This window comes from Gymnogyps californianus, chromosome 1, assembly GCF_018139145.2.
Source record: "Gymnogyps californianus isolate 813 chromosome 1, ASM1813914v2, whole genome shotgun sequence".
Lineage (NCBI taxonomy): Eukaryota > Metazoa > Chordata > Aves > Accipitriformes > Cathartidae > Gymnogyps > Gymnogyps californianus.
The window spans coordinates 216,175,799-216,203,402 of NC_059471.1; the positions used below are offsets into that span (position 1 = coordinate 216,175,799).

At 50.3% G+C, this 27,604-nt stretch overlaps 1 protein-coding gene across 1 annotated transcript in view; it reads right to left on the reverse strand.

Annotated features, from left to right (window-relative positions):
• The window catches only part of PLXNA4 (plexin A4), a 456,388-nt gene extending 429,027 nt beyond the window's left edge, over nt 1-27,361 (reverse strand). The window contains exon 1 of the mRNA XM_050892199.1: nt 27,325-27,361. The gene's annotated coding sequence lies outside the window, so the exon portion shown is untranslated. The remainder of the gene's footprint in view (nt 1-27,324) is intronic.
• Nucleotides 27,362-27,604: the final 243 nt, after the last annotated feature.

Here is a 27,604-nt window from a genome sequence, read left to right on the forward strand (position 1 = left end):
CCTTTATGGCCCCACAGAGCATGTGGGAGATGGAGTCCTACCAGCTCAGGTCTCACAAGCCAAGCTCCTTGATGAGTGTTGACTGCCCAACCCTTGTTACTGGTGGCCAGGCTGAGGCACACAAATCTTTCCTCTTTGACATCCAGATCAGAATTTCACAAAACTGTTTTTGATTTTAAAAAGGACACAGGCCAAACCCCAGCTCCACTCCTGCAGGCCAGTGTCCTATTACCTCTCTCACAGAGTGACTTTGCTGAAATCATCAGGGGTGTAACTAGCTGAGCAAAGGTGAAGACAGCCAGCCCCACACAAGTAGGAGGCAAGGAAAAAATCACTGTTTGCAGATCCCAGCAGGGAGGAAGATGTGGCAGTGACACAGGTCTGGATTCACAGCTTTTTCAAATCTGTGCAACTCTGCTAACGCCAGCGGAACTGAAAAATTTACTTCAAGAAATAATAAAGAGAATAAATCCTGTCTTCTTTTGACCTGTAGACTGACTAGATCTGATAGTGGAAAGGGTAAGTCTGGGCTTGTAGAGCATCCGCCGCTTTTATGCCACCCCAAATATTTCAAAATTCTCACAGTAGCCAGAATTTCAAAGCTGTTGTATGATCACCTTCACCTCCCACTGTCCTCCCTACCGCAGCAGCCACAGGCGTTGGATAGATGACGGCCAAAGGTCATTTCACATTTACTTTAGGCGTGTTTACCCTGTTCTGCTTTGCCTTTCTGGTCAAGCAAATATTTAATAAAATCAAGCTTATACTGCAGAGTTTGCAAGACTGTCTTGCGAGCAGGAGAGGATTCGCTCTGCAGGGATACGCAGGCTGGTCACGTAGGCTTTTAATAACCTTTATTATGATAGATAGAGCGGCGATGGGATGAGCTCTCCCCGCACAACCATTCCTCTTTCAAAAGAGGCCATCCTTGAGAGAGCAGCAGAAGAGGGAAGCTGTCCCTGTTTGAGTCCTGTGTTCAGAAACATCACGTGGCGACACTGAACACTGGCTCCCGTCACTTATGAGTTATGATCCATATTTCTAACAGACAGTGGTTTGATCGGGCACTAGACAGATCTAGGAAGAAATTATTCTTTTCAAGTACTAAAAAGATATCTATTTTAGCCCTATATTTTACTATATTTTGCTCCTCTTAGCCCTGCAGAGTCAGCACAGCTGCAGGACAGGGAAATGGGAACTGTCGTGACCCAGAGACTGAAGAGGTAACGAACAGCCCCTCTTCTGCCACAGGAGCCCTGCGCCCAAAGGTCATTCACAACACCCAAGAGCAGAACTGCAACAACAGGAGGAAGCCTGCCCATTAAAATAAGCGGCCAACACAACATAAGAGGAGATATGCTCCAGATGTGAAATCTTTGAGGCCCAAGCAGATGAGAATGAGGTGAGACTGTCACTCGTAGAGGAAGGGGATGGCGAGAGGAACCTTCCTCTGGGCAAAGACAGCAAATCTGATCTGGAAACAAGAGAGACCACAGTAAGAAACTCCAGGAAGGCTGGATGAGGAGTCCCTTTTGCAGCAGACAAGGGCGCTTCAAAAATAGTGAACTTCGTGGAGGAAGATGCTCACCTGCAGAGGAAAGAGCATCAACAGTCTGCCAGCACCGATAGCCACCGAGCAAGCACAGGAGCAGCCTTTTGGGACAAAGCAGGGAGAGCAGGAGCCTGGGGCTATCTTGCCATCTTCCATCAGCCATCTGAGTGACCCTAGGAGCAGGATTTTCTCTTCTGCTGGCACTCACTCCTTCTCTCCCATCTGCTCATGTTGTTTGCCCTGCACCCTCTGTTCTGGAGTCCCAATCAGTACTTGAGCCTCTAAGGGCTATAATTTATAATTGGGCTTAATTAATAAATAACAGCAGAGGGCAGAGGCAAGGAGGACTAGTTGTTTAGCTTGCAGAATAGAGCAGGGTTTATATTACCCCTTAGAGGATGCACCAATGAGAAGGGGGTTATGCATGTCTTTTTATTACCCATGTCTGGATAGCAGAAATCATAGCAGCTGAGAAGACAAATAATACAGTGCCATAGACATACCCAGTCTCTTAGGCTGCTCGGTCTACAAGAGAGTAATTATATTGTAAGAAAAAAGCAAATAAACAAAAGGCCACAGTGAGCAGGCAGTGAGGTCTGGGCTTAGGCTCTGAGCTGCGTATTTCCAAAATAAACCCAAACCACCTTCCCACAATGACCAGGCTCACTTGCCTTTTCCCCCAGAGACGTGGCCAGCAGCGATGCCATGACCCACCATGTAGGGCTCCTGTGTGAGACCAGACTGTCCCTCTACGTGGCTCCTGCCATAACAACCTCTTCACCAGCACCTTCAAGGTCCCTGGGAAGGTCACACAGCCTCTACAGCCCCAGGGCTCTACAGGGAAAAACCTTTTGGTAAAAAGCAGCCCTGCCTTTTCTCCCTCTGTCCGGAACAGCTGCCCCCTGGCTCTGCTGCACCCTTCACATGCAGTGGTGGTACGGAGGGGGTGCCACAGGTCATAACAATACAAAGGTTCTCCTCAAGACTGGATGTCCTGGGTGAGTCTCTTCATCGCCCTACAGCATAAAAAAGCCAAGACACTGCCTACCTCCTTCTCTGACCATGATTAGGCTGTGGTGTTACACAACCTTCATGACACGCAGCAAACTCAAAGCAAGATATCATTCTTTTTTTCAGAACTGGAGCTACACCAGATTTGAACCTAGTCTGGACATGAAATCGAAGCAGAGGAAGCCTTCTCGCAAATCCAGCTGTTTCAGACAGGGTTCCATCCATGGTCAGAGGAAGGTCTCAGAGTCAGCTCCCACATAAGGTCTCACACCACTCTCTTGCCTGTGGAACTAGCATCTCAACTCTATGTCTTGCAAATAACACATTCCCCATAACACCCCTTGAATTCACACAGTTTGGTTTAAGGACTGGTTTCCTCTTGAAGGACAGCAAGTTATGATGCTACCCTACAGTGAGGTTACTTTTTTACTGTTATTGACCATTTCCAGCAAAGGTTAGAGACCACTGAGTCAGAGGATGCAGCTTCGTTCTGCTAAGGGCTCTCCGGGACACGATCCCAAGACTCTACAACATGCAACCCTATGGTAAATAGATGGGGCCTTGGACAAGAAAAGTTTGGATGCAAAAAAGCCTAAGAGGAGGAAACTTTCCTAACTTCTTTTAACTCAGCTGGTGGCTGTTATTAGATGGGAAAGCTAGGGAATGCTGAATACATCCTCAAAATGCAGCAGGTTTCAACGGGACAAAATCAAGAAGGATGCACTATGGCTGAGGAAGTAGGAATAAATCAGGAATAAAGAGGACACAAAGGGCTGGTCTGTCAGTTCAGAGGGAGGGAAGGACTTGGGAGGAAGTGTACAGGGAGAGGGGAAAGAGAGAGCTGGGGCATTCGGTTTTGATTGACAATCTCACAAAAGCCATGGTCACGTCCCTGTACTAGAGACTGGCACAAATCCACCCCACTGCAATGACAGCTCCTGAAAGAAACACGTCACTGGGTGAACATGGAAGACGACAGCATCTCCCCATTTGCCTCACACACACACAACCCTCCTGCCATCAAAGGTGGTAGACAGATTCACATCACCAGGTCCCCTGCCACAGCCACATGTTGGCAGCAGGGACTCTGCAAGGTCAGCGGCAAGAGGAGTCATGCGTGAGAGCCTGGCTGCAAAAAGCCATGGAAGCAAACCCACCCTGGGTCCAGCTCCAGCCAGGGGCTCAGAGCAAAAATACATATTAAAATCTAGAACACGACCAAAACGTGCTGAAAAACAGCACTGGGAGGGGGAAAAAACCCACCACCTCCTCCTGCACAGTGGGTCTGACACCATCCCGGAGTGCCGGTGGCTGGTGGGACAGGCTCAGTGAGTTCTCCACCAGGCAGCCCCTGGCCAGGAGGAAGCCAACAGCGCCCAGGGCTCCTGGGCAATGCCAATGGCACGGGCTGGGTGGTTAACAAAGCCCAGCGTTAATCAGGGTGGCACGCTCCTCTGTTTACTTTTGCTCCACTCAGGCATGGCTATTCATTTCCCGGGATGCAGGAGGCCGTGCAGAGATGCTGACAAGGCAGACACCCGGCGACGGAGCCAGCACACAGCGATTCAGCACCAAGTGCAGCTACACAATCCCTTTAATCTCCGCTAAAGATTTTTTTTCCTGGCTTCCTTTAATAAACCCTGATTACCATGGATAGAAGCTTTTCTTCGGGAGCTGACATGGTGAGAAAACTCATACAGAGACATTGTCGGCAGCTCCCCCAACAAAGACCGGCTTCTAACTTCCGCTAAATCCTTTCTCCCCGAATTTACAACCTGTCCAACGCCTGACGGAAACTGAAGGCAAGTCTCTCTTGGAGGGTATCCCATGCCAGACCATCTTTTCTTTGGAGCTCGCTGCAATGAACGGATCCCAGCGCAAGCTGCAGCTTGTCCCAAATAAAGAGATTAATTTCAGGAGTGGTTGGTTGGCAAGGCACTTAAGCTAAGGTGGGACAACATGGCCTTCCCTCGTCACACAGATTATTCTATTCAGGCACTCAGATGGTGCCCATTACCTTGTTACCTGTGCATCTGCCAGAAGCATATTCAGTGACGGGATTAACACTTGCCATGAGTAGGACTTTCTTCCTTTTTTCCTGATTCCCCCATGTGATAAAACTGCATGTGGATGGTATCTCTGCCTGCGTTTCAGACTTGGTTTCCTATCAGCAAAAGCAGGTCAGAGCTGTGCTCCTTTGTGCTTGGAAGGGAGAGCAGAGAGGTTTGTAATGGTTTCTCAGTTCCTCCAGGAATTTGCTACGCAGAGACTTGAATAAAAGAATACAAATATTCAGTGTCACAGAAACAAGAATGGGGTTTTGAGGTCAGGGAAATAACCTACAAATCTAGAGACCGGGGTTAAACTCTCTTTTCTGGAGCAAACTCGGCCGTGAGTCTCCATGGTTGAGTGCCGCTCTCCACGACACACGTAACAGTATTTTCCAGTGTCCTGAAAGTATTGTGAGGATAAATCTGCTAAAATTATTCCTTATCACAGTAACTGGCGAAATGTAAACCGCCAGACAAACAAACTATTGTAGCAAGAACATACAAGGTCATTGATTTTAAGCAAACCACGTCACAACAGTGCCTAACTTTGTTGATCCTACCTTGAGGAACGTGTGTATGAGACCATATAGGTCCAAAACACTGAGAAAAGTGAAAAATTGCCAAAAGCTGGAGTGTCAGGTTGACTTCTGTTTCAAAGTCTCGTTCTTGTCCCTAACAAAGCCATCGTACGCTCCTGGGACTCTGTTCTCCCCACTACAAAGTGTTTCTCTACTGTATTTCACTGAAGTGCAGCTCTCATGGGGTTGGCAGTGCCAAGTTGGCCAAGAAATTAAAAGGCACATCACAGGTAAGGAGACCATGATCAGCTATAGACACGAAGAGGAATAAACACAGCCTCTGCCCCTAAAGGAATGATGAATACTGAAAAGAAAATGAACTGGGTTTCATCCCAGCAGGTCTCCCCAGCTTGTATATCAATTACAGCATTTTAGGACAGCCTTGAGGAAAACGGCGTTTCCTTCCTCAGAAGTCAAGCTTATGCTCGCAAATTCCCTTCAAGGCTTCGGGGGCTCTGAAGAGTACCCAAACAAAGTCTTTAAATTTTCTGGACCTGGTTCAGGTGGGAGCCCTAGAACACCACTTTGATCCTCAAACAGCAAGGAAGGGCCTCTGACCCCAGCTTTCTCCGTGAGTCAGCAGGCAGCTATTTTCTTGTTGGCTGAGGCTGTATAGCACAGTTTATGTTGCAGTGAATGCCAGTGGGTGGATGTTTCCCCTTGCTTTGCAATCTTGGGAAGATCTGTGAGACACAAGTCCTCTCTCTCGGGCTGAAGTCTTGTAATTAGCACTGTATAAATCCATGAAGAGCCAAATCTCGTAAGACAGAGACCATACTTCAGCTGTCTCCCGAAAGCCTGGCAGAGAGAGTACCTCCGTATTCACAGTGACTTTGCGATCACTGGCTATTTCACTCCCAAGATCTACGTGAGATGCCAGCAAGGACAAAACGTGGGACTTAAAGGAAAAAACAAAACCTTTAGACTTTCATCTACCAGTTGTTGGAGCACGGAGATCTATATTTGGAGGTGGGGAAACCACTTGCAAAGAAGCCAGGAGAGAATCCCCAGTCTTCAAAGTCTGAGATTTCGCTACATATTCAAAAGGCAGCTGGAGCAGAGCAGCCTGAGAGACACAGGGTAAAAGCAACAGGACTGGGAAAATCAGAGATGATACCGGGATGGGGAATAAGGTTCGGAAATAAAGCTTCAGAGGGACGTAGAGCTGGCGGATTTGCTGCATAGGATCAGGCTATCTGCAAACCAGATGAGCTTCAGTTACCAGTGACCAGTATTTGATGGTTCAGAGAGTATGGGAAGTTCTCTCAAATGAAGAGTGTACAACTGGCCAGCCCAATGTGATTAATGCAGAGCACGGCTGTGTACTCACAGAGATCCAGGATCCTCTGGAGTAAGGACCATCAGTCCTGCAACTATACCCAACCTTACAGTCGGAAATAGGCTGAACACACAGCAGGAGTAGGAACATAAAGAAAATGCTGTTAACGATACTATATTACTGGGAGGAAGGAGTCAGATAGAGGTGTGATGATTTCTCTTCAGTGATGCAGGGTTTGCAGCAGAGGCTAGAACAGAGTTTCCCTTTATGCTTTATTCAGCATAAAATTTCCTCCTTTCATTTATGGCAGGTATCCAGCCCATTTTGGAGCAGCAACCACTAGCTATGGATGGGGCCAGTGAAAAGATCTGACACAGCAAATCCTTCATCTTCAGCTTCCCACGTGAGTGGCTAAAGAGAGCAGATGAGCGAGTACAGTCCCATAAAACAGGGGTGGCTGGACCATCTCAAATCTTAGCCAGATCTCGAGTCCAACACACACATTATCACTAGCGGGAAGGAGTAGTGCTGACTGGCATTTGCTCTCCCAAACCTAAAGGAAAGCTTCAGTTTACTGCAACCATTAGCAGTATTTTTATAGTGACATCGGTACTGAAGATTATGGAAAAAACAATATTAGCCATCTCCTTGTTTCATTTTCTCTGCACTTACTAACTCTGACCAAATTCCTAAATGCTTCTGGGTGGGTTTTTATGCAGCCATGAAGCTCCTGGGCAGACACGTGCCATTTATTTTAGCACTCTGCCTTTTACATGACAGCTTTTCCAGCAACTGGTCTCTGTCTTTCAGCCCTTAAGCAGGTCAGATGAGGGACAGTCTTCTTCCATGTTTCTGTAGCACCTAGGGCAATTAGGTCCCAATCTGGTTAGTTCATAACTTGCATGTGTTAGCTGAGATAATCTATATCTGCTGACTCCATGGGCTTGAAAAGAGATCTTTAAGAGATGTCAGAAGGCTGACAAGTCCATACTGCTGCCCCAAAGTTCACCAGCCCTAAATTCCAGGCATCTTCTGCAGATATGAGATTGCTACAGAGCACGATTTCTTCTCTACAAATGAAACAATACAGCACCAAACAGACATTTTTTGAACAATACTAATCTACTGCATGCTTTACTTGGCTTTCCCTTACAAATATAATACAAACTGCATTAAAATTGTTTATAACCTTTAACCGTTCTGGCATAAAAGTATTTTTTGTCAAGTTCAAAACAAAGCAGGGCTCAGCGCAGCTGCTGTATTCAGAGTGACATTCCCTCCGAGAAAAAATACCCAAGATCAGACCAAACAAGAGATGTCCTCTTCAGACAACTTCGCCTCCGAGCGCTTTGGCAAAAACCTTCTGTCCCCACTTGACTTGGATTTTTTTAACAGGTTGAAGGGCAGTTGAGATGCCACCCGATCCAAAAGGCAAACGAAGGAGCCGGACTCTGATGGAGAGCCCCATGCTTGCACTAGCAGAGACATCCAGCTGAGACACAATTTCAAGCCCAGCAGCAGCAAGGGGGATTGGCTCTACTCTTTGTGCCGATAGCTGTAATGAGGCAGTGTGGACACAGCCCTGATAAACAGCAGCTTTGCGAGCATTTCAGGGAGGGAAAAAAAAAAAAAGCAGTCTGACATTTATCCCACCACAGTCCCATGATGCCCCATTTTACAGGCAACGCAGGAAGACCACAGCAGGTACTTTCAGCAGAGAATCAGCAGCAAAACTCCAGCCCCCCTTCCAAAAAAATACCTGGATAAAACTATTACTAATTTGCTATTAACTTTCTCTTCCAGTAACTTCGTCACCGCAAGGCAGAGGACAAGCCTAGCTGCTGCCAACACATACAAAGGCCAATGGGAAGTTATTCTTAGAGCCCTGCCCGGCTGTTGCTGCAGGATAACTAGCTCCAAATCATGCTTGACGGTCTCAAGATACTGCTGAGCTAGACAGGACATCCGTGGCCAGGATCAGATACAGACAAGAGACAGAATTGTGCTAATGTGGGTAAAAAGATAATCACACGCTATGTTTGTTAACAAGAAGATTAGAAGAGAGCCGATGTTGTATACACACACAGAGGCTGCATTTGCAAGGAGATACACAAATCTATCCTGTACAGCATACAGACGCATTTATTTTTGCACAAAATTATGCAATTCCTGTACTCCCGGTGCAGGGCAGTGTGTGCATGCATAATTACACCGAGCATTAGCAGCAACACCTATAGCTCAGGTTGTCTGACATGTTCTGTACTAAGACTCGGTTTTAAGGTCCTCATTACTTTGACAGACCTGAACCGCTCAGGGGACAATTTCCTCAGCTCGATGTCTGCCTCAGGCTAACATCGCCGAAGAAAGTTGCATTCAGAATAGCTTGGGCAATTCTGAGAACTAAATTAGGAGAAAAGTTTTTGCAAGTTATTGATTTTAATTTTTTTTCGGTGTTTGACCTTGGTTATATTCTTGCCACTGTCTAACTGAAAAGCTTCCATGCTTCGGAGCAGGTAGTAAAAATTGGGAGGGTCATGCTGTCATGGGGATCTTCTGGCCGTGCCTGAAAGTCTGGCGAAATTTGACCAAGTTACAGCATCTAATAACATATACATTGCAAGTAAAGATTTTGCCTTTTCCAGTGCTCCCAGGATGGATCAAGACAGCACTTGGGCTATCACCACAGGAGGAGTAAAACATGCTCAACATCAGGGATGAAGGGACTGAGCAGGTTTTCCCCACACTTATTCGCTGTGTCAGCTGGAGGCTGTTGTGGTACCAAGCACTGCTGCTCAGGAAAACTCTTCTGTGCTCCCTGATGGACTCACGCTGCAGCTCAGCTTAATTAACCCATTTGGAAAGCAAAAGAGGAGAATGCTGTGACATAAGGAAGGGAAAACTGGAAAGTGGAGGAGGGGGAGAAAATGGGGCAGAGATAATTTAGGAAAAGGGATATGAGCAGAGACTGGGAAATGTGGGCAGATTGCAGATTTGCAAGTTCTGTAATCATTGAAACATCCCCTCCTTATGAATGGGGCATTGATCCCCCAGCTTCTGAGCCTCCCAGTTCCCCTAAGATGGGTTTCCTCCAGCTGCTGACAAATCTGGAGGTCAAATCAGTTACACAGGATTAAAGTTCTAGGGAGAAATTTCCATTTTTGTCTTGCTCAAGAGCTTAGAAAATGCATACCAAAACAAAAAAATGCAACTGCAGAATGGAAAAGAGGAAAAAAAGAGCAGGTAGTTGCTGAACTATTGCAGACTTATCCAGCATCTTCCCTAGCCCTTCTATGTGAGAAGAGGTTGCAAGAGGTCTTCCTGAGCAAAGGACAACACCACCCCCTTCCAATTCCTTCTCAACACCAATATTTAATGTCAAGCCTGGAGTGAGTTACCAAATTATGAGACTTAACAGAACCAGGAGCAGCAGCCTTTATTTACTGACTATTCCTATGTAAGTTAAAACCACACGAATTATGTGGGAGGGTGGGGTGGCACAGCGCCTGATGACATGATGCTGCTGTTGCTTTGCCGTCCTGCCGTAGCTCACACCAGCACATCACACCTTGTCCTGAAGGGCCCTTCCAGCTCCCCCCAGTACAATAACACATTGCTGCTTGCGAGGGCAACCAGCAGCTCTAATCAAGACGTTCCTACTAAGAGCGGGTCCCCGCCTCCAGAAGTTTCAGTCTAGAAACACCCCAGGGAGACAGAGGTCCAGGGAGGTGAAGACTTGGCCAAGGTCACACAGTGTCAGCGTGACTGAGACAGAGATACAGCCCATGGGTTTAATCCCGAGCTCAGTGCCACAGCGACAAGACAACTATTCTGCAGAGCAACGCGTGCAGCACCAGGGGAACCTCCTTTATAGCTGATTTTCTCTATTATCACCTCCTTTGGTGCACGTTTTAGGAACACACGCACACCCTAATGGCTCTGGAGCGGTAAATTCCCATCAATCTTAAACCCATCCACTCCACCAGCACTTTGCCAGCATCAGCAGAATAGGTGCATTATACACTCGAGTGTCTTTGTTGAAGCTACTTTAAATAGTTCAGTGGTCACCGTGTTCAGCTGTGAGTCTGCATGGATGCGTCCAGGGCGTCCTGAAATGATACAGCGTGGAGTCCTGCTGCTGGCACCCAGCCTGCGGAGCCGAGGGGAGGAAGGGAGGAGGCGTCTGCTCCGGCTACTCGGCTGCTAAAGGTTTCTGCAATTTATACGTGCGCTTCCCCATACTGACAAACCTCGAGAGGAGACACTGTCAGGCTGCCATCAGCAATGGCACCTTGTAGACAGCTTGCTGCTGCTGCAAAGCGCACCTGCAAAAGGCAAAATCCCTCTTTCTCCTTCCAGAAATATCTTCCCTGGGCCAGACACTCAGACATGGATGGAAGCTGCAGGTGCTCTGCACTTTGCAGGATCTGACCCTTCATTTGCACGAACACACGCCTAGTGCTATCCACAAATCACCCTAGAGCAGCCACAAGGAGGGTGATGCAATTGTTTTAGCTATTTGCACAGCCTCATAATTGCAGATCCATCATCACATAGCATTAGCTGTGTTAGGATAGGTGTTACAGAGAAAACCCAGCACCAGAAACAGGCATATGAGCCCATTCAGTCCGCAAAAGATAGTTTATGGGTTTGCAATAACCAGTGGTTTCAGATCTGGGTCGTACTACCCAGAAGAAAGTTACTTGTTTGCTTAGCATCAGCTGCAAGCAAAATGTCACCCCAAACTCTAATTTAATCCAGATCCAAACACCATCTGCTTTGTTCATCTCTGCTCACACAGTCCAAAGGCACCTGTGTCTGAGACGAGGGGCATTTTTAATGTGGGGGCGTGGGAAGGTCATCTCTGTTCATAAAATCCTCTTCGTTAGAAATGGAGGCCTTGATCACACAGGTTGTAAGACCTGAAGCACTGCAAAACAGATGCACAGGTGCCGAAAGAGTAAGACCCACAGAGGACTGTTTTCCACGTGCGCTGCACTCCCCAAGCTGCATTGCAGAGGACAAGCCTGCCCTCATTTTCCCACTACTTACATCTCTCCACTCATCCCTCTCTCCAAAAACAGGACTTGTTGCTCTCTTCCCTCACCTCGCAGGATCCCACAGCTGCCCTTTGAGTGCTGCACAAGTCTCAAATACGGCAAAAAGCATCTAAGCCTGTGCCCATGCCCCCCCTGCCCTTTGGGGATGCAGTCACAACTGTTTCGACACGAGGTAAGAGCATCCCCTCTGCTCGTGGAGAGCATCATCTGTGCTCCAGCCCCCGGGGGCCTCGGGTAAGGGGCTGGAGCACGCAGTGCCTTGTCCTGGCTCCTGCGTGGCTGGGACACGCAGCTTGGGGCCGGCTGGCGAGGCTTGGGTGGCTGCAGATGGATTTTAATGACATGAGGCACGCACTCAGACAGGAGGCTGGGGTGAAATTTGCCCTCGCTTCAAAAGTTAGAGGCTGTAAATCTTTTGCTTTGACTAGAGGAAAAAGGCAGGGGCGGAGAGGAAGGGAAACGAAGTTTGGGTTGGTGGTGGTGGCATTCGGCTGAATGCAGCATTGGTTTGTACTGGGCGCTGGTGAGCTTAATGGGGCAGACGTGGGGAGCGCATCCAGGTGCCACTTCTGGGCTTATTGATTTGTTTTACTTAGTAAAACAAAAGTATAGTGATAAGTAGAAACATGGACTTCTCCAAAAAGCAGCAAGCCCATCTAGCAACTCCCTTTGCCAGACTGATGCTCGCTGGGTCAGTGTCAGCAAACACACTCAGGAAACATAGGACTTGCCGTGTGGACCAAACCACGCTCCAGCAAGTCCATGGTCGTGGCTCAATACCGTGGGTACATCAAACACCGACCTGTCCTCTCTTTCTGCAGTAAATAGGAAATTCCCATCAGCTGCCTGCAGTAGGGAACCCACAGCCCACAGCTGTGGTCCTGCCAGACACCGGAGTGCCGAGATAAAAATTGTGGTGGCGTACGCAGGTGTAAAAATGCTATCGCAATTCAATGGGTTATTAATAACAAGATATTTCTCCTCTGCGGCCATCTGCATCCCATACACCCCCACAAATCCAGCCCTTTCCTCTTCCAGCTACAACACTTTCCCTCTCTCTCAGGGCAGATTATTCCCTTTTTTTCTTTGCCTTCAAATCATGCATGAAGGTAGCGCTCAACAGGCGGTTTCCCTGGTACGGTCCATGCAGACTAACATTGTGCCAAGCACCATGAACTCAGCACAGAGGTTTTTCTACCAAGGTGCCAGAAATAATACAAATAAACTCTTCTTCTCTCCCTGGCTTTATATCTACAGCTCCCACACATCACTACCAGCAAGGCTTTAAAACTAAAACAGACTGGGCCTATGTGGCTTGAATTTATTCTGAAAATTTATCTCTTCTTGCTGAAAGCCCTGTGTTTGCTTGATCTTCCTGCCTTCCAAGTCCTACAAGTGCCACATGTTGCACAGCTGGATTCCTGACAGAGAAAGAAAACAGGAGGGAAGAGAGAACAGATTTTATATATATATATATACACACACACGAATGCAATGGCCAAGATTTTCAAAAGTTGCCTGTGAACTTCAGCAAAGTAGCTTCAGATATCTCCAAGGGACCTATGTGCAGGAAGCACAGAGCTCTTGAGCTTCCAAAAATCTGCTCTCTGCGGGCAGAAGAGGAAAGAAAAGGAAATGGGGTGCTCCGAAGGACTTGCTGCTCTGAAGATGCTCAAGGCCAGCTCTTGCAGGAAAGGATTTGCAGAAAAAGCTGTGTCGGGGAAGGCTAAGATAAGACAGAAGAAGGAAGAAGCATAGATCTGTGTGGCAGTAAGGGGAACGCTGACTACTTTTAATTCTCAAACTTGCTGGGGTGTGACTGCTAAAATAATAATGCGTTTGTCCAGCTCCAGGAGAATTTGTTCACCCTCAGGAGCCGTAACAGGGGAATATCCCCGGGCTCCAGAACAGCTAACGGTCCCACACAGACATGGGCAGCAGCATCCACTTCCAGCGTGCCAAGCCAACTATAAAGCAAGAAAAGCTAAAGGGAAGAAAGCCTGCTCATCTTGAGCAGCATTTTTAAAAAATCACCCCAAAGGAGAAAATGAAGAAAATGTTATTTCCTGTGAAATGAAGTATTGCGCTCTGTAACAGGAGGGGGAAAAAAGTCAAAACCAAAGCAAACTAGAGATTCAGTTCATAAATACAGGAGAAGGTCAGCTTCCTCCTCACCAATATCTCAATCCCACTGGACTCGAGCATGGTATTTGATACAGAGCAGATATTTGATTCCTTCCTCTGCGTGGGAAGGCTGACACACACATCCTCCACCCCTTCATCCACCTTCCCCACCACGTAATGGCATCGCCGCGGGCCAGTTTAGGTCCCTTCTGCCGACCACCCTGCTTCAGCAACAACATAAACCAGTTTAAAATCCGCTCCCTCTTAACGCTGAGCTGAGGAAGGGATTATTTTTTTCTGTGTTTGAGAATAGGCAGTTGCTGTAAAACCTTCTGCCTCAGCCCAGCAACAGCAAGACCTTGGAAGAGGCTAATTATGGGTGGTGAAGTAAGTCACCACTGGCAGAGAGTAGTGGAGAAGAGACAGGCGAGCACAAACCTGCACCTGGAGACCTTTTTGCTTATTATAAAATAAAGCTGTTTCTGCCGCCTGCGTTACCGGGGAAGGAGAAGCAAGACAGAAGAGAGGACAACCACCAAGTGAAACTGCTGCGTGGAAGGGGCCCTGTTTTTCTCTGCCAACTCACTATTGCAAATCTAAGGAATACAGTCTTCAAGCATCACACTGTAACTTTTGCATAGCCTTGTGCAGGTATGGAGAAGCCTCAAAATTATCCTATGCACACACACATACCCAGAAGGAGGGGAGGCAGAGCAGGAAAGCAGCCTGAATGGACATATAGGCTACTGCTGGGGGGAAATGTGGCTTGACGCACCCCATGCATCGACCAGCAGGAGCCGCAGACACGTCTCCATGAGCATGAGTGCATGCACAACCAAGGATTGAGAAAGCAGATTGTCACCGAGTCGCAATCTGCTTGAGATCTCCTCCAGGCTCGGGGCACCTTGTGCTGCCCCACTTGAGTGCTCATGGCCAAGCTCCAGCCACTTGGAGGGACGAGTAGTGGTGCACAACCTTCATCCTCTACCCCTGACAGTCCCTCAGTGACCCCTTTGCAATCAGCAGAGCCTGGACTAGCACCTCCTGAAACGCATTAAAGCAACCGAGCTCACAGGAAGCCGCATTCCCAGACACAAAGGTTTTTCCAAGATTGCACCATTTATTCCCAGTCCTGCGGTGAAGCAAAACCTCAAACTTTTTCCTCCCTTCCCTCTCCTCCCTACAAGCTAGAAAAAACCCTCTCCCACCAGTGCCTGATCAAGGGATGTTCGAGGAAAAAGGAGAACTGGGCTTGTCCTAAATCCCTTCTAACTCTGGCTGTGCAGCAAGGCTGCTCTTCCTCCTCCAGAAATCTCATCTTGGACCTGCAAGACCTTTCTGATGTGGTGGGTTGACCAGGTGCCCACCAAAGCCACTCTATCACTCCCCTCCTCAGCTGGACAGCGGAGAGAAAATAAAATGAAAGGCTCATGGGTCGAGATAAGGACAGGGAGATCACTCACCAATTACCATCACGGGCAAAACAGACTCGACTTGGGGAAATTAGTTTCATTTATTACCAATCAAATCAGAGTAGGATAATGAGAAATAAAACCAAATCTTAAAAACACCTTCCCCCCACCCCTCTCTTCTTCCCAGGCATAACTCTACTCCCAAATTCTCTACCTCCTCCCTACCAGCAGTGCAGGGGGACGGGGAATGGGGGTTTGGGTCAGTTCATCACACGTTGTCTCTGCTGCTCCTTCCTCCTCAGGGGGAGGACTCCTCACACTCTGCCCCTGCTCCAACGTGGGGTCCCTCCCACGGGAGACAGTCCTCCACAAACTTCTCCAACGTGAGTCCTTCCCACGGGCTGCAGTTCTTCACGAACTGCTCCAGCGTGGGTCCCTTCCCCGGGGTGCAGTCCTTCAGGAACAGACTGCTCCAGCGTGGGTCCCTTCCCCGGGGTGCAGTCCTTCAGGAACAGACTGCTCCAGCGTGGGTCCCTTCCACAGGGTCACAAGCCCTGCCAGCAAACCTGCTCCAGCCTGGGCTCCTCTCTCCACGGGGCCACAGGTCCTGCCAGGAGCCTGCTCCAGCGCGGGCTTCCCACGGGGTCACAGCCTCCTTCGGGCATCCCCCTGCTCCGGCGTGGGGTCCTCCACGGGCTGCAGGTGGAGATCTGCTCCACCGTGGACCTCCATGGGCTGCAGGGGGACAGCCTGCCTCACCATGGTCTTCCCCACGGGCTGCAGGGGAATCTCTGCTCCGGCGCCTGGAGCACCTCCTCCCCCTCCTTCTCCACTGACCTTGGTGTCTGCAGAGCTGTTCCTCTCACATCTTCTCACTCCTCTCTCTCACTGCAACTGCTACTCCCCTGTAACTTCCTTTCCCTTTCTTAGATCTGTTATCCCAGAGGTGCTACCACCGTCGCTGATGGGCTCGGCCTTGGCCAGCGGCGGGTCCGTCTTGGAGCCGGCTGGCATTGGCTCTGTCGGACACAGGGGAAGCTTCTGGCAGCTTCTCACAGCAGCCACCCCTGTAGCCCCCCGCTACCAAAACCTTGCCACACAAACCCAATACACCTGAACTGTGGGCAAAATTGGCAATGATCTGTGAAAAGTGCAGGATGAACAGACTAGCATTTTCTAACTATGTGTATTTTGCATTTGTGTGTAGAAATGTGCATATAAACATGTAATTTTATGTATATGTATAAAACATACAAATACATATATATATATATAAGGATACATGCATGTAGTTTTATTTAAGGAAAAAGGGACCCCAACTTCAACTACAAATGAATGAGAGAGCTGGGCACGTGCTGGTAGTATCACACAACCCAAATCTCTTTCTTACACTGTAGGACAATCAAGACTCCTTCTCTGAAATGAATGCAAAAAAGGGCCCAAACAGCTGGAAAAAGGGTGATGCACGTGAGAAACCGCCTTTTCTCTGGTGCACAAGCCATCCCGCATCCTTGCCAAAATGTGTTATAGGCACCCACTGATCGGTCCGCAATTGCAGCCCACGCTCCGAGGCGTTATTCTAAGAGGCAACAGAAGGCACAGCCGGGAGAGCAACGTTGTGTACACGGGAGCAAAGCGGTGGGTCCCATGGCCAGGAGGACATGGGGACATGCTGGGGTCAGGTAGGGGTGGATCAGGTGATGGCTTGGGGGGACTCATCCCTACCGCTTTTCCCAGTCCAGCACAAGGCAACTCCGTGGGTTCACACTGCAAACACCCACGTTTACACTGGGAAGCAACCAGGAGACAAGAAGTTATCTCTACTTCCATGCAGAATAGGTAAAACAGAGAAATATGTACAGACAAGCAGGTCACACCGAGAATACGCAAGCCCTGCTGCCCGCCTGCGCCTTGGTTCCCCAGTGCGGAGGTGCGAAATAAGTCCCCGCCAGGTCTCACGGATGCTGGAAAATTCAGACTTGTGAAGATGCTAAAAATCCTCAGCTTAGTCCAGATTTGGAAAGCTTTGGGAAGAGCTTCGGAGCGCATCATGTTCTGATTATTTACTTCTCCAAGCTAAGGAGAGACCTACTTCACACACTGCCTCCTGGAGAGGCGGAAAAATCAGGCACGTAAAATAAGAAGGAAATGGAAATCGACTTGATAGCTCCTTCCCCTTCCTAATGGGTAATACTTACCTAATTATGCCCGCTTGCCATTTCCTTTCCCTGCTTTCTTTGACATAGTATGCAGAGAGAAATTTGTCCTAAAAGTTGTTACTTTCATTCAGAGGCATCCCTTTGAGCTGTTTGCCTTGCTAAGACAGGCAAGGGCAGCAACTCCATTATAAGGGAGGAAAAAAAACCCTCCTGAATGGCTCTGACAGGCGCTGGTTTTCGCATCCAGCTCCTGCTGCCTATGGCTCACCTCTCACCTCCCTTCTCCACCCCTCACCCGGGCAGAGGGGTGCAGCTCCAAGGATGCCTCATGCCTCCTGCCCTTGCTTGGCCAAGGTGAGCAGCTCCTGGTCTCTCGGAGCCACCATGGAGACCAGGCAGGGAAAGCCAGAGGCTGCAAAGACTCTCTGAGTCCAGCAGCCAAAATGACTCTGCCTTCAGCAGGCATTTGGAGAGAAACCTGAGACTTGATGGTCTCACGGCTGGTGGGATCCAAGGGGGCACCCCACACCAGTCCCAAGTCCATGCCACCGCTTGGATGACTTCTCTCCAAGGGCATCAGTGTCACAACCCCGTATCCAAGCAGCTGGCTGCAGCTCAGGGTGAAGAAAAAGGGGTGGTAGAAGCAAAACACGACCCCTCCAGGTCCACATCAACACGGGTGACCCGACCAAAACATAGCGAGCTTTCATTTGCCACAGCCAGCTTCCCTCCTTTAGGGGAGGTCCCATTTAGTGCTATGCTTCATTGCCCCAGGAGTAGGGGAGGGGTTGGCACACGCAGGACACGCAGGACCATCTCCCACCCCAGCAGGGTGCTCCCAACCATCGATACAACAGAGACAGGCTGGATGCGACCCTACGCTGATGACTGAACACTGCACTTGTGGGATGGGTTGCAGGAGCTTCTGACACAGTGAGGGGTGAGCATTCAGCCCTCTAGACCCCCACAGCGGACCCCCCCCATCCTCCCCTCCACCTCCAACCGACACTTCCCAGGAAGGCCCCCCCTCAGCCCTGCTCTTGCACCCCAGGTGTTTTTTTCTCTTCTCCACAGGGAGCACAGCTTCCAGGAAGGAAAATACAAAGCCCAAAGGGATTGACTTCAAGCAATGAAACAGGCTCTGCAAAGCAAGGTGTTTTATTCCTGCTCGAGGGGGTGCTTTAAAGAGCCTCTTTTTGTTTCCTCAAAGGCTGGGAAGGATGTTTCCCAGTCCCAGCCTGGCAGGCTGGGGAAGGTGGAGACCAGGAGGAATTCAGGGAACTTCAAGGGCCACACTCTGCAAGCAACAGCAGAGATTTCCCCACTCCCAAATCCCTCCACATCCAGCATCCTGCACTGGTCCAGCCATTCCTGCATCCCTCTACACCCCGCAGGGGCTCATCCCCCCCAGGGGAGCATCTGCAGCGACTGCACGGAGAGCCCTGCCCTGCATCTGCAGCAACTGTGCAGAGCATGCGAGGAGGGGCCGAGCCATCCCCCCTGCAGCTACACGGACCAGCCCTGAAACTTCACCTCCGAGTTGTTAATTCTGCATCAAGAAAAGCTGTGTTGTTTTCTTTTTTTCTTCCTTTTTTCTTTCTTTCTTTCCTTCTTTCTTTCTTTCTTTTTTTTTTTCGCCACCAGGCATTTTCCAGGGAGTCCTTTAGAGCTAGGAGGGGAAGAAGGAAGAACTGCACAGCTAATCCCTGCTGCAAGCAAAGGCAAGCCCTCCCCTGCCCCAGCCAGAGAGGGAAAGCAGCCCCGCTCCTCCCAGTGCCTCCGGACATCCCTCCATCCTCCCAGCCGTTCACCTCCTGGCCCCACCGAGCCACACCTCTGCAGCGGCTGCAGCATCCTCAGGGCTGCCAGAGTGTGAAGGACAGCAGGATGGAGGGAGGTTTCTTTGCAGACCCACCTCTGCAGCGCTGCCAGCTTCGAGGGGAAGCCAGGAACCCAGTGGTTGCAGGCAGGGGGACCCAGGCATCTGGCTTTGCATCCCTACTGCACTGCCCAGCATTCCCAAAACCAATGGATGTGTCCGGAGAGCTGTATAAACGGGCTCCTTGCAGGACCCCCTCCTGCAACTCTCAGCCAGAGCATTGCTCAGCACCCAGCCTACAGAAGATACCTGCTCCTACCCCCTGCACCCATTCCTGGGGAGCAAGAGCCCCCAAAGCAGGCTTTGTCCCACTCCACGGCAACTGGAAAGCGATAGTTAGGGCAGGCAGAGAGATACCCTTAGCACCGCTTGCTCTGCTTGGCATCTTGCAGGCTGCAGCCAGCCCTGGAGAGGTCTCCCCGGCACAGCCTGGCTGGGTGCCCAGCTCCAGGGGGGCTCAGGCAGAGCAGGAGCCCGGGACAGGAGCACCGGAGGAGCTTCCCTGCCTCCCAGCGCGGAGAGATGGGTTTGCAGAGAGGGGGGGGGCACTTCAGCAAACAACAAGGAGCAGCGCATGCAAAGAGATAAGAGAAGGTATTTACCAGGCAATCACTACAAGGTCCTATGAATATAGTATTTGTGATGGATGAATAGACATATTATTACAGAACTTAATGCAAACCCTTTGCACCAAATGGTGACATGCGATTACTAGTTTGGAAATAACTAAGCTCATTATAATGAAACGCTTCACTCAAATCCCCCTCCAAAGGATGGATCTGACGAAGGAAGAAACCTGTGACAGGAACATACTGGGGGGATTTGTTTAACCAGATCAGCCCGCTGGGCCAGCACAGCACGGTTGCTTGCCTCCAGCGTGGCTAAAGCCTGGATTGCCGGGAAGCGTAACCCACCAGCCTGTGTGGACAGGGTGGGCAGTATCCCACACCCAGCATCGGGCTCTTCTTGGCACAACCCTGCGTTTAAGAGATGAAAAGAAGCACCTTTCAATAATAAATAATAATGCTAACTATGTGTTTCTATAGCAACTCATCACCATAGCAGCTAAGCACAGGAGGAAAACTCAGAGCTCATCCTGCCGTCTTCAGGGTGAGGAGGCAATTGCCCTCCTGGAGGTGGCTTCGGTGGTGGCAGAGCTGGGACTTAAACCAACAAGTCACCCTCAGGGTTGCCCCTGAGCACTGCCCTCCCCAGGGTAGCTGTCTGGGATGGGGGCTGGATGCTCTGGAGAGGTGGAGCCTGGGGTCCGAGGGGTGATGGGGGTACGCAGCCTCAAAAGCACCAGGCATCGAGGTCATTGCGACCCTCTAAAAGAGTCCTGGGGCTCCAGGGTGGCTGGAAGGAAAGGAGACTGTGGCAGGGGACAACCCCCCCATACAGCCAGGAGGACACCACGAAGGGGAGAATACAAAGGGTGAGACACAACCAAAAAGAGGAAATGCCCAAAATTAGCCGAGCAAATACCACCCCCCAAACACATACACACCTCAGGGGAACAGCTTACAAAACTCCGCGTGCTGCTCTGCCTTTAGCAAGAACCAGAAATTTGCACCAAAACCCTGACAAATAAAAGGGGTTTCCCAAAACAGCCCAGAAACTCACTTTTTTAAGCTAGCAAGTCAAGCAGACATGCCCATCCTCATGTGGGTATGGGGTTTTGGGGGGAGTTTCCCCCTAGATTGTCCATTAAAGAAAAATCCAAGCAAAAGCCTTTGATTAGCTCCACAACTGGCGTGGTCGTATTCCCAGCTCACCTCCTCTCCCCAGCAGAGCTGTGATAACAGAGCCTTTTCCTCCAACGTAGAACAGCCTCCTGCTCCTCACCACCTCTGAAAGCCTCTGAAAAGCCTCTGAAAGCCTCTTCCCAGCCAGCAGAAGAAGGTGACACTGCCCAGGGATGCGACAGTGGCCGTCAGTGACTATGAGTCGTGTACATGATGCTATTCCTCAGGCTGGGGAGTGAGTTCCCAACCAGAACCTCCCTGGTTTTATCATCTCACTTAGGAAAAGTGAGTCATTTGTAAAGGTCATTAGAGCAAAACGACTATTAGATGATGGCTAAAGGGACAGCCACTTCTACAAGACCACCCCCATTTGATAGATGGGGAAACAAGAAGCCAAGGGACTTGCTCGGGACCATGGGGCAGCTCTCCGGCAAATCAAAGTCTCCCTTTGGCAGCCCAGAATAAGTTTTCCTAAAGTAAAATAAAGCTGTGTTGCACACCAAGCACTTGCTATTCCATCAATAGGCAATTGTAACAGGATACACCTCCTTAGTCTCTAAATGAGTTTTCTTTCCAGCACTACATTATAGACAAATCCCCTGTCACAAAAAACAAATAAATCCCTTTTCACAATCAAATATGCTCTAACCAAGTCAAACAGGGCCACGCGCACATGCAGCGAATCTGCAAACCTTTTCCCAACTTCCCAGCATGACCATCTTCCCTTCGGGGGGCAGGAGAAAGGCAAAAAGGAAAGGAAAGAAAGAACGTTTAATAGAAGAAATGAAGTGGCAATTTCCCAGTTCAGCTGGGGATCAATATATGGGCTCCTCGTGGTTTCTGTTTCAAAGGGGCTGAGCTCTCGCCGCCGAAGCCCAGACTGACACAACGCCAGTGCTTGACTTATGAGTACTTCATCTCGGCAAGATATTTTTAATTTAAATCTTGCTGCAGTTGAGTACGAAGCCATCCGGGTTTTGATTTACTGCTAATTCGTCGCTCCGATTCCTATAACTCTAAACTCAAGTCACCAAACAGTTTAACGCCGAGACACTCACCAGTGAGGCTCTTCATGAATGAGTGTCGGGGGGCTGCTGGTGGCAAGCGCACGTTCCTCACTTCAGAAGAAACAACAAGTATATAAATATTAACCGTCTACACGCAGTCGCAGAGTCCAGCATCACTTCACTATTTCAAAGGAAAACAATACTGGGATTAAAAAAACCTCCACCACCCTCACCTTTCCTCCCCCATGTAGTGTTTTATGCTCAAGGAGAAATAACAAGCGGGTCGGGGTGGCTCATTTCGCAAACATTTACATGCATTTGGTGCAGCGTTGGCTGCGAGGGTTCACCAAGCGTCAAGATTTATTCCTCAGGCCCTTGCATGAGCTCAGAGGAGGGGGAAGTGTGTGAGTATATATCATGCAAATGCCTGTAATGGAAACCTATCCCATATTATCTGCATTAGATCCACACATTCGTCCTGTCAGAAGGACAAGGCAAATTCAAGTGCCAGTCAGCTCCCATAAATTTATTGCCAATGGCTTGGTGGGAAAGCCCCGGCAGACCAGTTGTGTATGGATAATATAGTTGGAAGGAAACTCAGACATCAGGCATGAAAGCCGAGAGAGGCAGCGACGCAAGGTCTCCCTTCTGGGTCACCAGTGCAAATCCAGCCACGCTCAGCGGCAGGTTTTGTTTATTCCTATGCAAAAGAAACCTGTGAATCTCAGCCTCTTGACTTTTGGGTCTGGATTTCTGTTTCACGACACGAAGTATTCAAAAAACCCTGGAAAGCCTTCCTGGCAGCAAAGCCTGGAGTAAAAACAAGTCACAGAGTCTGCAAATGACCTCTCTTTTTCTAGTGAGATCCCCCCCAAATAAGGTCAAAGCCACCTGCTGACAGACAGCATAGTGGGGATGGAGGTTTCAACCCAATCACTGCTCCCACTCAGGTCTTCAGGCTCTCCTCCAGCCCTGAGAACTTGGTGTCTTCTACAAACATTAGTATTTGAGATAGAAAGAGCCGGGAACATTATACTTCAGCAAAGAGTTGGCTTCTTCCATGGCTCCAGGAATCACCTTTGAAGAGCTCATGCCCCCAGCAAGGTTCATGTTAGCTGGAGCACCGAGCTGCACGGACTAGAGGTGTCTAAAATGAAATGACCATTGGGTTTCCAAACCGAAGGGTGCCCATTCAAAGCCTTCAGAGCATCTCTAAGGGCTCACAGGGTTTGGGGTTTTTTTTGCAAAGGAAAGGGCTGCAGGACAGATGCCACGCTCCACTGGCTCCCGTTGCAGGGAATGCAGGGCAGAGACTTGGCACCTCTTACCTGGGTGGCTGCTCACCACCTTAGGAGATGCAACCAACCAAGGACGAAGCAAACTTAGCAGAGCACATGCACCAATGAAGAACAAAGAAAACCAGACAGTTCCAGTGGGGTGAGTCAAAAAAAAACAAACCAAAGAGGAATGCCAATTCCAGAAAATCGCCACACAGACTGTCAGTATCACAACGCATCCCATTTTTGCCATGATCTCTCCATTCCCAAAGGTGATTAAAAGCATTTTGTACCCAATTTTAAAGATAGGGTAACCAAGGTTCATGAGAGAACAGCTGCCCCCTGGCCAATGCACTAACCCAAGATGATATTTTCTCATTTTAAAGCACCCATCTGTCATTTTAACCGGAAAAATTTCAATCTTGAAAGTGTCTGGTTCTGACCAAGCACTGCTCTTGGTTGTTGAAGCACAGGCTCAAGGGCAGGGGACCGCTCACTGCTCTCATCTCCAAGTACCACTTTGGGGTTCGGTTTGTATTTCACGGCAGTGAGTGAGGATTCCCATCAGTAAATGTGGACTGAGCCTTTTGCCTCTCCGTGCCTCAGTTTCCCAATCTGCACCAGGAGAATGAGAATACTTTCTCACTGTTTTGAAGTACTTCAGAGCCTGAGTGAAAAATATCCGGGGAGCCCTATGTATTTATTTCTGTATTTTTTGTCGCAGGCTCCTCGAGAGCTCAAACCTAAGGGATATAAAGTGCTTTTCACCCAAAGACAGTCATGCAGGGAAGCACACTCATCGCTGATATCTTGCAGTAAGTCAGTGGGTTGCCCAGACTCTCTGCACAGACGGGAAGTCTCGTTGCCTTGGGCGCCTGGAGCAGTTGGTGTTCATTAACTGAGTCTTGCAAGCAAGAAGGAAGGAGTAAGAAAGAGCCCTCTGAAGCCTTGCGTCACACTGGTGGGGACCAGAAAGGGCTTTTTATTTGAGCATCAAGCGGTTTGAGGGCTTTACTATGGAAAGCAGTCATAATCCTAATTGCATCCCTAGCTGGGGAGGGGGATTCATGGGCAGGACATGAGACTTTTGAGTCCCAGCACTGCAGCTGCAAAGGGGTGACGCTGGGTCTCAGTCTCAGCTATGTGGGACCTCACTTTAAGGGGGTATTGTGAATAATAAATCAAGAAGAGCCAAGTGACTCCCAGGACAGTATGCCATTTTGCTGGAAAACACCTGTAGGCAATGCCAAGCCACAAACTTTGGCATCGCTAACTCCGAAACTCAAAGCCCTACCTCTAACACCCTCCCCACGTAGGATCCCAACGCGGAGCACAAGCCTACCATGCCAGCATCATTCCCAGGTTTTTAGGAAGCTTTTCAGAGTTCCCTTCCAAACAAGAAACTAATTCCTACACAGCGTTAACCCTCAGCATACCCGAGTATCGTAAGACCTTGCAAGGCTTTTCACCCTGGGGCGTGTGAGCGTGCAAATCAAACCTCGGCACTCCGGGAAAGAGGTAGATTTTATTGCAACGGCTCAACGTCAAGGAAATTGGGAGACAGAGATAAAGCAATTCAGTAAAAGGAAAAAGATGCAACACAAAAGGGGCTCCAGCATCCCTCCTCCCCTCCTCACCCTGCAAAAGTAGAGGAGTCAACATGAAACTGGCTCCGGCAACCCGCTGCCCCCGGGATCTGGCTGCCAAAGATGGTTTCTGCCTTCCCGGCGGCAGATCTCAGCCGCTCTCGTGCCTGCGCTGAGCCCTTTGCTTTGCCACATCTACAGGCTGTCTAGCGCTAGGCTCGCTGCGGGTGCAGAGAGGGATGCTGGTAGGTGAATGCATGAGGAAAGGCTCGAATATTTCATCTCCCCTTGGAGAAGTTCAGCATCTCTCTTAGGATTTGCAATAGCGCTCATCCCTCCGCTAGCCAGGTGCCGGATTGCAAGCTGAACAGATTTAACACCAGCCTTCAGCGCCTACAAGGCAGTTACGATCATCAAGCAAAAGCTTCCCAACAGCACCGTGACTGATCATCAGCCTGTATTTTAAAACACCCGTCTTGGACATAACAGTTAGATCATGCGGCTGTCATTTATTTTGCATCTTATTGATATCGCCGAGCGCCGCGCATTTAAGATGGGACAGAAAGGAAAAGCCTCGGACTGGTCCTTTCGGAAAGGAGACACCCCCATGGAGGATGGGTCTGGGCAGAGGAGGGAAGAAAATCCCAGGCTTTCGTGACGGGGCTGGGGTTGCATGTTTAAACCTGGCTGCACACGAAAAGCAGACGCACATCTGTTGCACCGCTTGAAGCCAAGCTCTAGTGAAGGGTCCCACACACAAACAAACAAACACGCACTTCCCGAGGCAATTAAACCACAAACGAAACGCTGCTCGCATCCCCGAGACCTTAAGACAGCGGCTTAGCCAGGGGGAGGAAGTACCTAATCTCACACTGGGAGGCACACGCTGTAATTAAAATCACAGAGACAGCAAAGGCAAAGCAACCCCATGCTCCACTGGTCCTACCCACTCACGGATTTAACCGGCTTCTATAAACAAGACCCGGGTGAAACAGAGGACAGATAAAGAAAAGAAGTTAGCACGCTTTATGCCTTCCAAAATATTTGTGCAGGACTGGTGCATGCTCAAGATAAGTCCCTAGAAGGCTGCAAGCAGTTGCATCGGCTGTAAAAATCCCCTGACACTGTCATTGTTCCTCCGGAATAAGAGCATCCCCCGGCAGTCCTTGGGGTCCCGGTCCAAACCTTCCCTCTCTGCACCGCTTACCCCCACGACCTGGGAAGCCTCAGACCCCCTTTGCTTTCCCCAAAACCTCACATCCCGGGCATCGCATCCCGGTGGCGGAGGGAAGCCATGAAAAATCAGGTGCATTTCCAGCGAGCTCTTTGGTACGGCTGCCCGGCGGCAGGGCTGGAAAGCAAAGCGGAGCAGACGCGGGGTGGAAGTTCTACGGGAGAGGAGCACGGCCACACGCTTTCCACCTGGTCCCTTCTAGGAAGGCGAGTCCTGCAGGTCCTACACCCGAATCCAGCACGGCAAACGCTGCATCCCTTCCCAGTACGGGGAGCAGATGGGGCCCCAGGAGGAGGGTTTCCTCTGGGCTGGGTATGTAGCAGCCACATGCAGCCACTACAAACCCAAACAGCACTTAGCCCTGCTGGGGCTGAGCAAGTGGGTTTGTTTATCTGGGAGGAACTCATCTGCTGCCGGAGTATTATATTTCCACCAAAACCATGTGCGGCTCGGTGTTTAGATCACTTCTCCCTGTCTACATAATTTAAGGGCATATGTCTGATAAACGAAGAGCATCAATAACGCAGGTTTCAGTTGCAGCAAACACATGCACGGAGGGAGGGAGGGAGGTTTATCAGCGCTGACTCCGCAGCCGGGATTTGGGCAGTCAAACTCTCCAGCACCTTGCAGGAAAGGAAACGACAGGGGGGTCCCCCCTTCCCTCCTAGGTGTTCCCCGCCGAGGGTGGCCCCTGTCCCCATTCACCGGTCACCCGGGAGGTGCTGGTCCTCCCCGGGAGAAGGGCTCTGCCTCCAGCCCCGTCCAGCTGCAACCTCGTCGGGAGCAGGAAAAGTTTGCAAATGCCTCCAGCCCCTCGCCGGGGGAAGGCTCTGGGGCACCGAGGGAGGGAAAATACCCCCCGAGGGGAGGAAAATCCGCAGCCGGGGATGGCCGGGGGTGATTAGGGACAAGCTGCGACGCTGGAGCCGCTACCTCCGGGGAGAAAAGTTGAGCCTTGTGCATGGGGAAAAAGGCATCGGGGAGCCGGGGGGGGACACACCGGGCACCGCGTCCCCTCCGCGCTGGGGATGTGGAGGAGGGGGAGATGCCGGGGGTCCCCGCTGCAAACCCCCGCAGCATCCTCCCAAGCCAGCCCGGGAGGGGCGGAGGGGCCGTGCCCGGCCACCCCCCGGCTCACTCCGCTGCCCGCGGGGGTCCCTGCCCGCCAGCCCCGACCCCCTCCCCACGACCCGGGGGTAGCGAGAAGCGCCGGGGGGGTGGGGTGGGGGTCCTCCCAGGGCCCCCCCTCCCTCTCCACTCCTGCCAGGTGTGGAGGGCAGGTACCGCTACAGCCCCGCCGGCCCTCCCGGGGCATCCTCCGGGGCATCCTCCCGCCAGCCGCCGCTGCCGGGGCGGGGCGGGGGGTTCCTTACCTGGGAAGGCTCCTCGCTTGCTTTGGGTGGGTTTTGGTATATATATATATATTTTTTTTTTCCTCCTCTCCTTTCCCCCCACTTCAGTCTTCAGAGCAGGCGCCGCATTGACACTGCAGATGGTCTCTGTGTGTGTGTGCGTGCGTGTGTGTGTGTGTCTCCAATCCCAAATACTCCACGGAGGCGGAACACGGAGCCCCTCTCTCTGCACTGGGCAAACCGTGTCTGGCTCGCCCAGAGCTTGGGGGGGGGGGGGGGGGGGAAGGGAAGAAACGCAGCT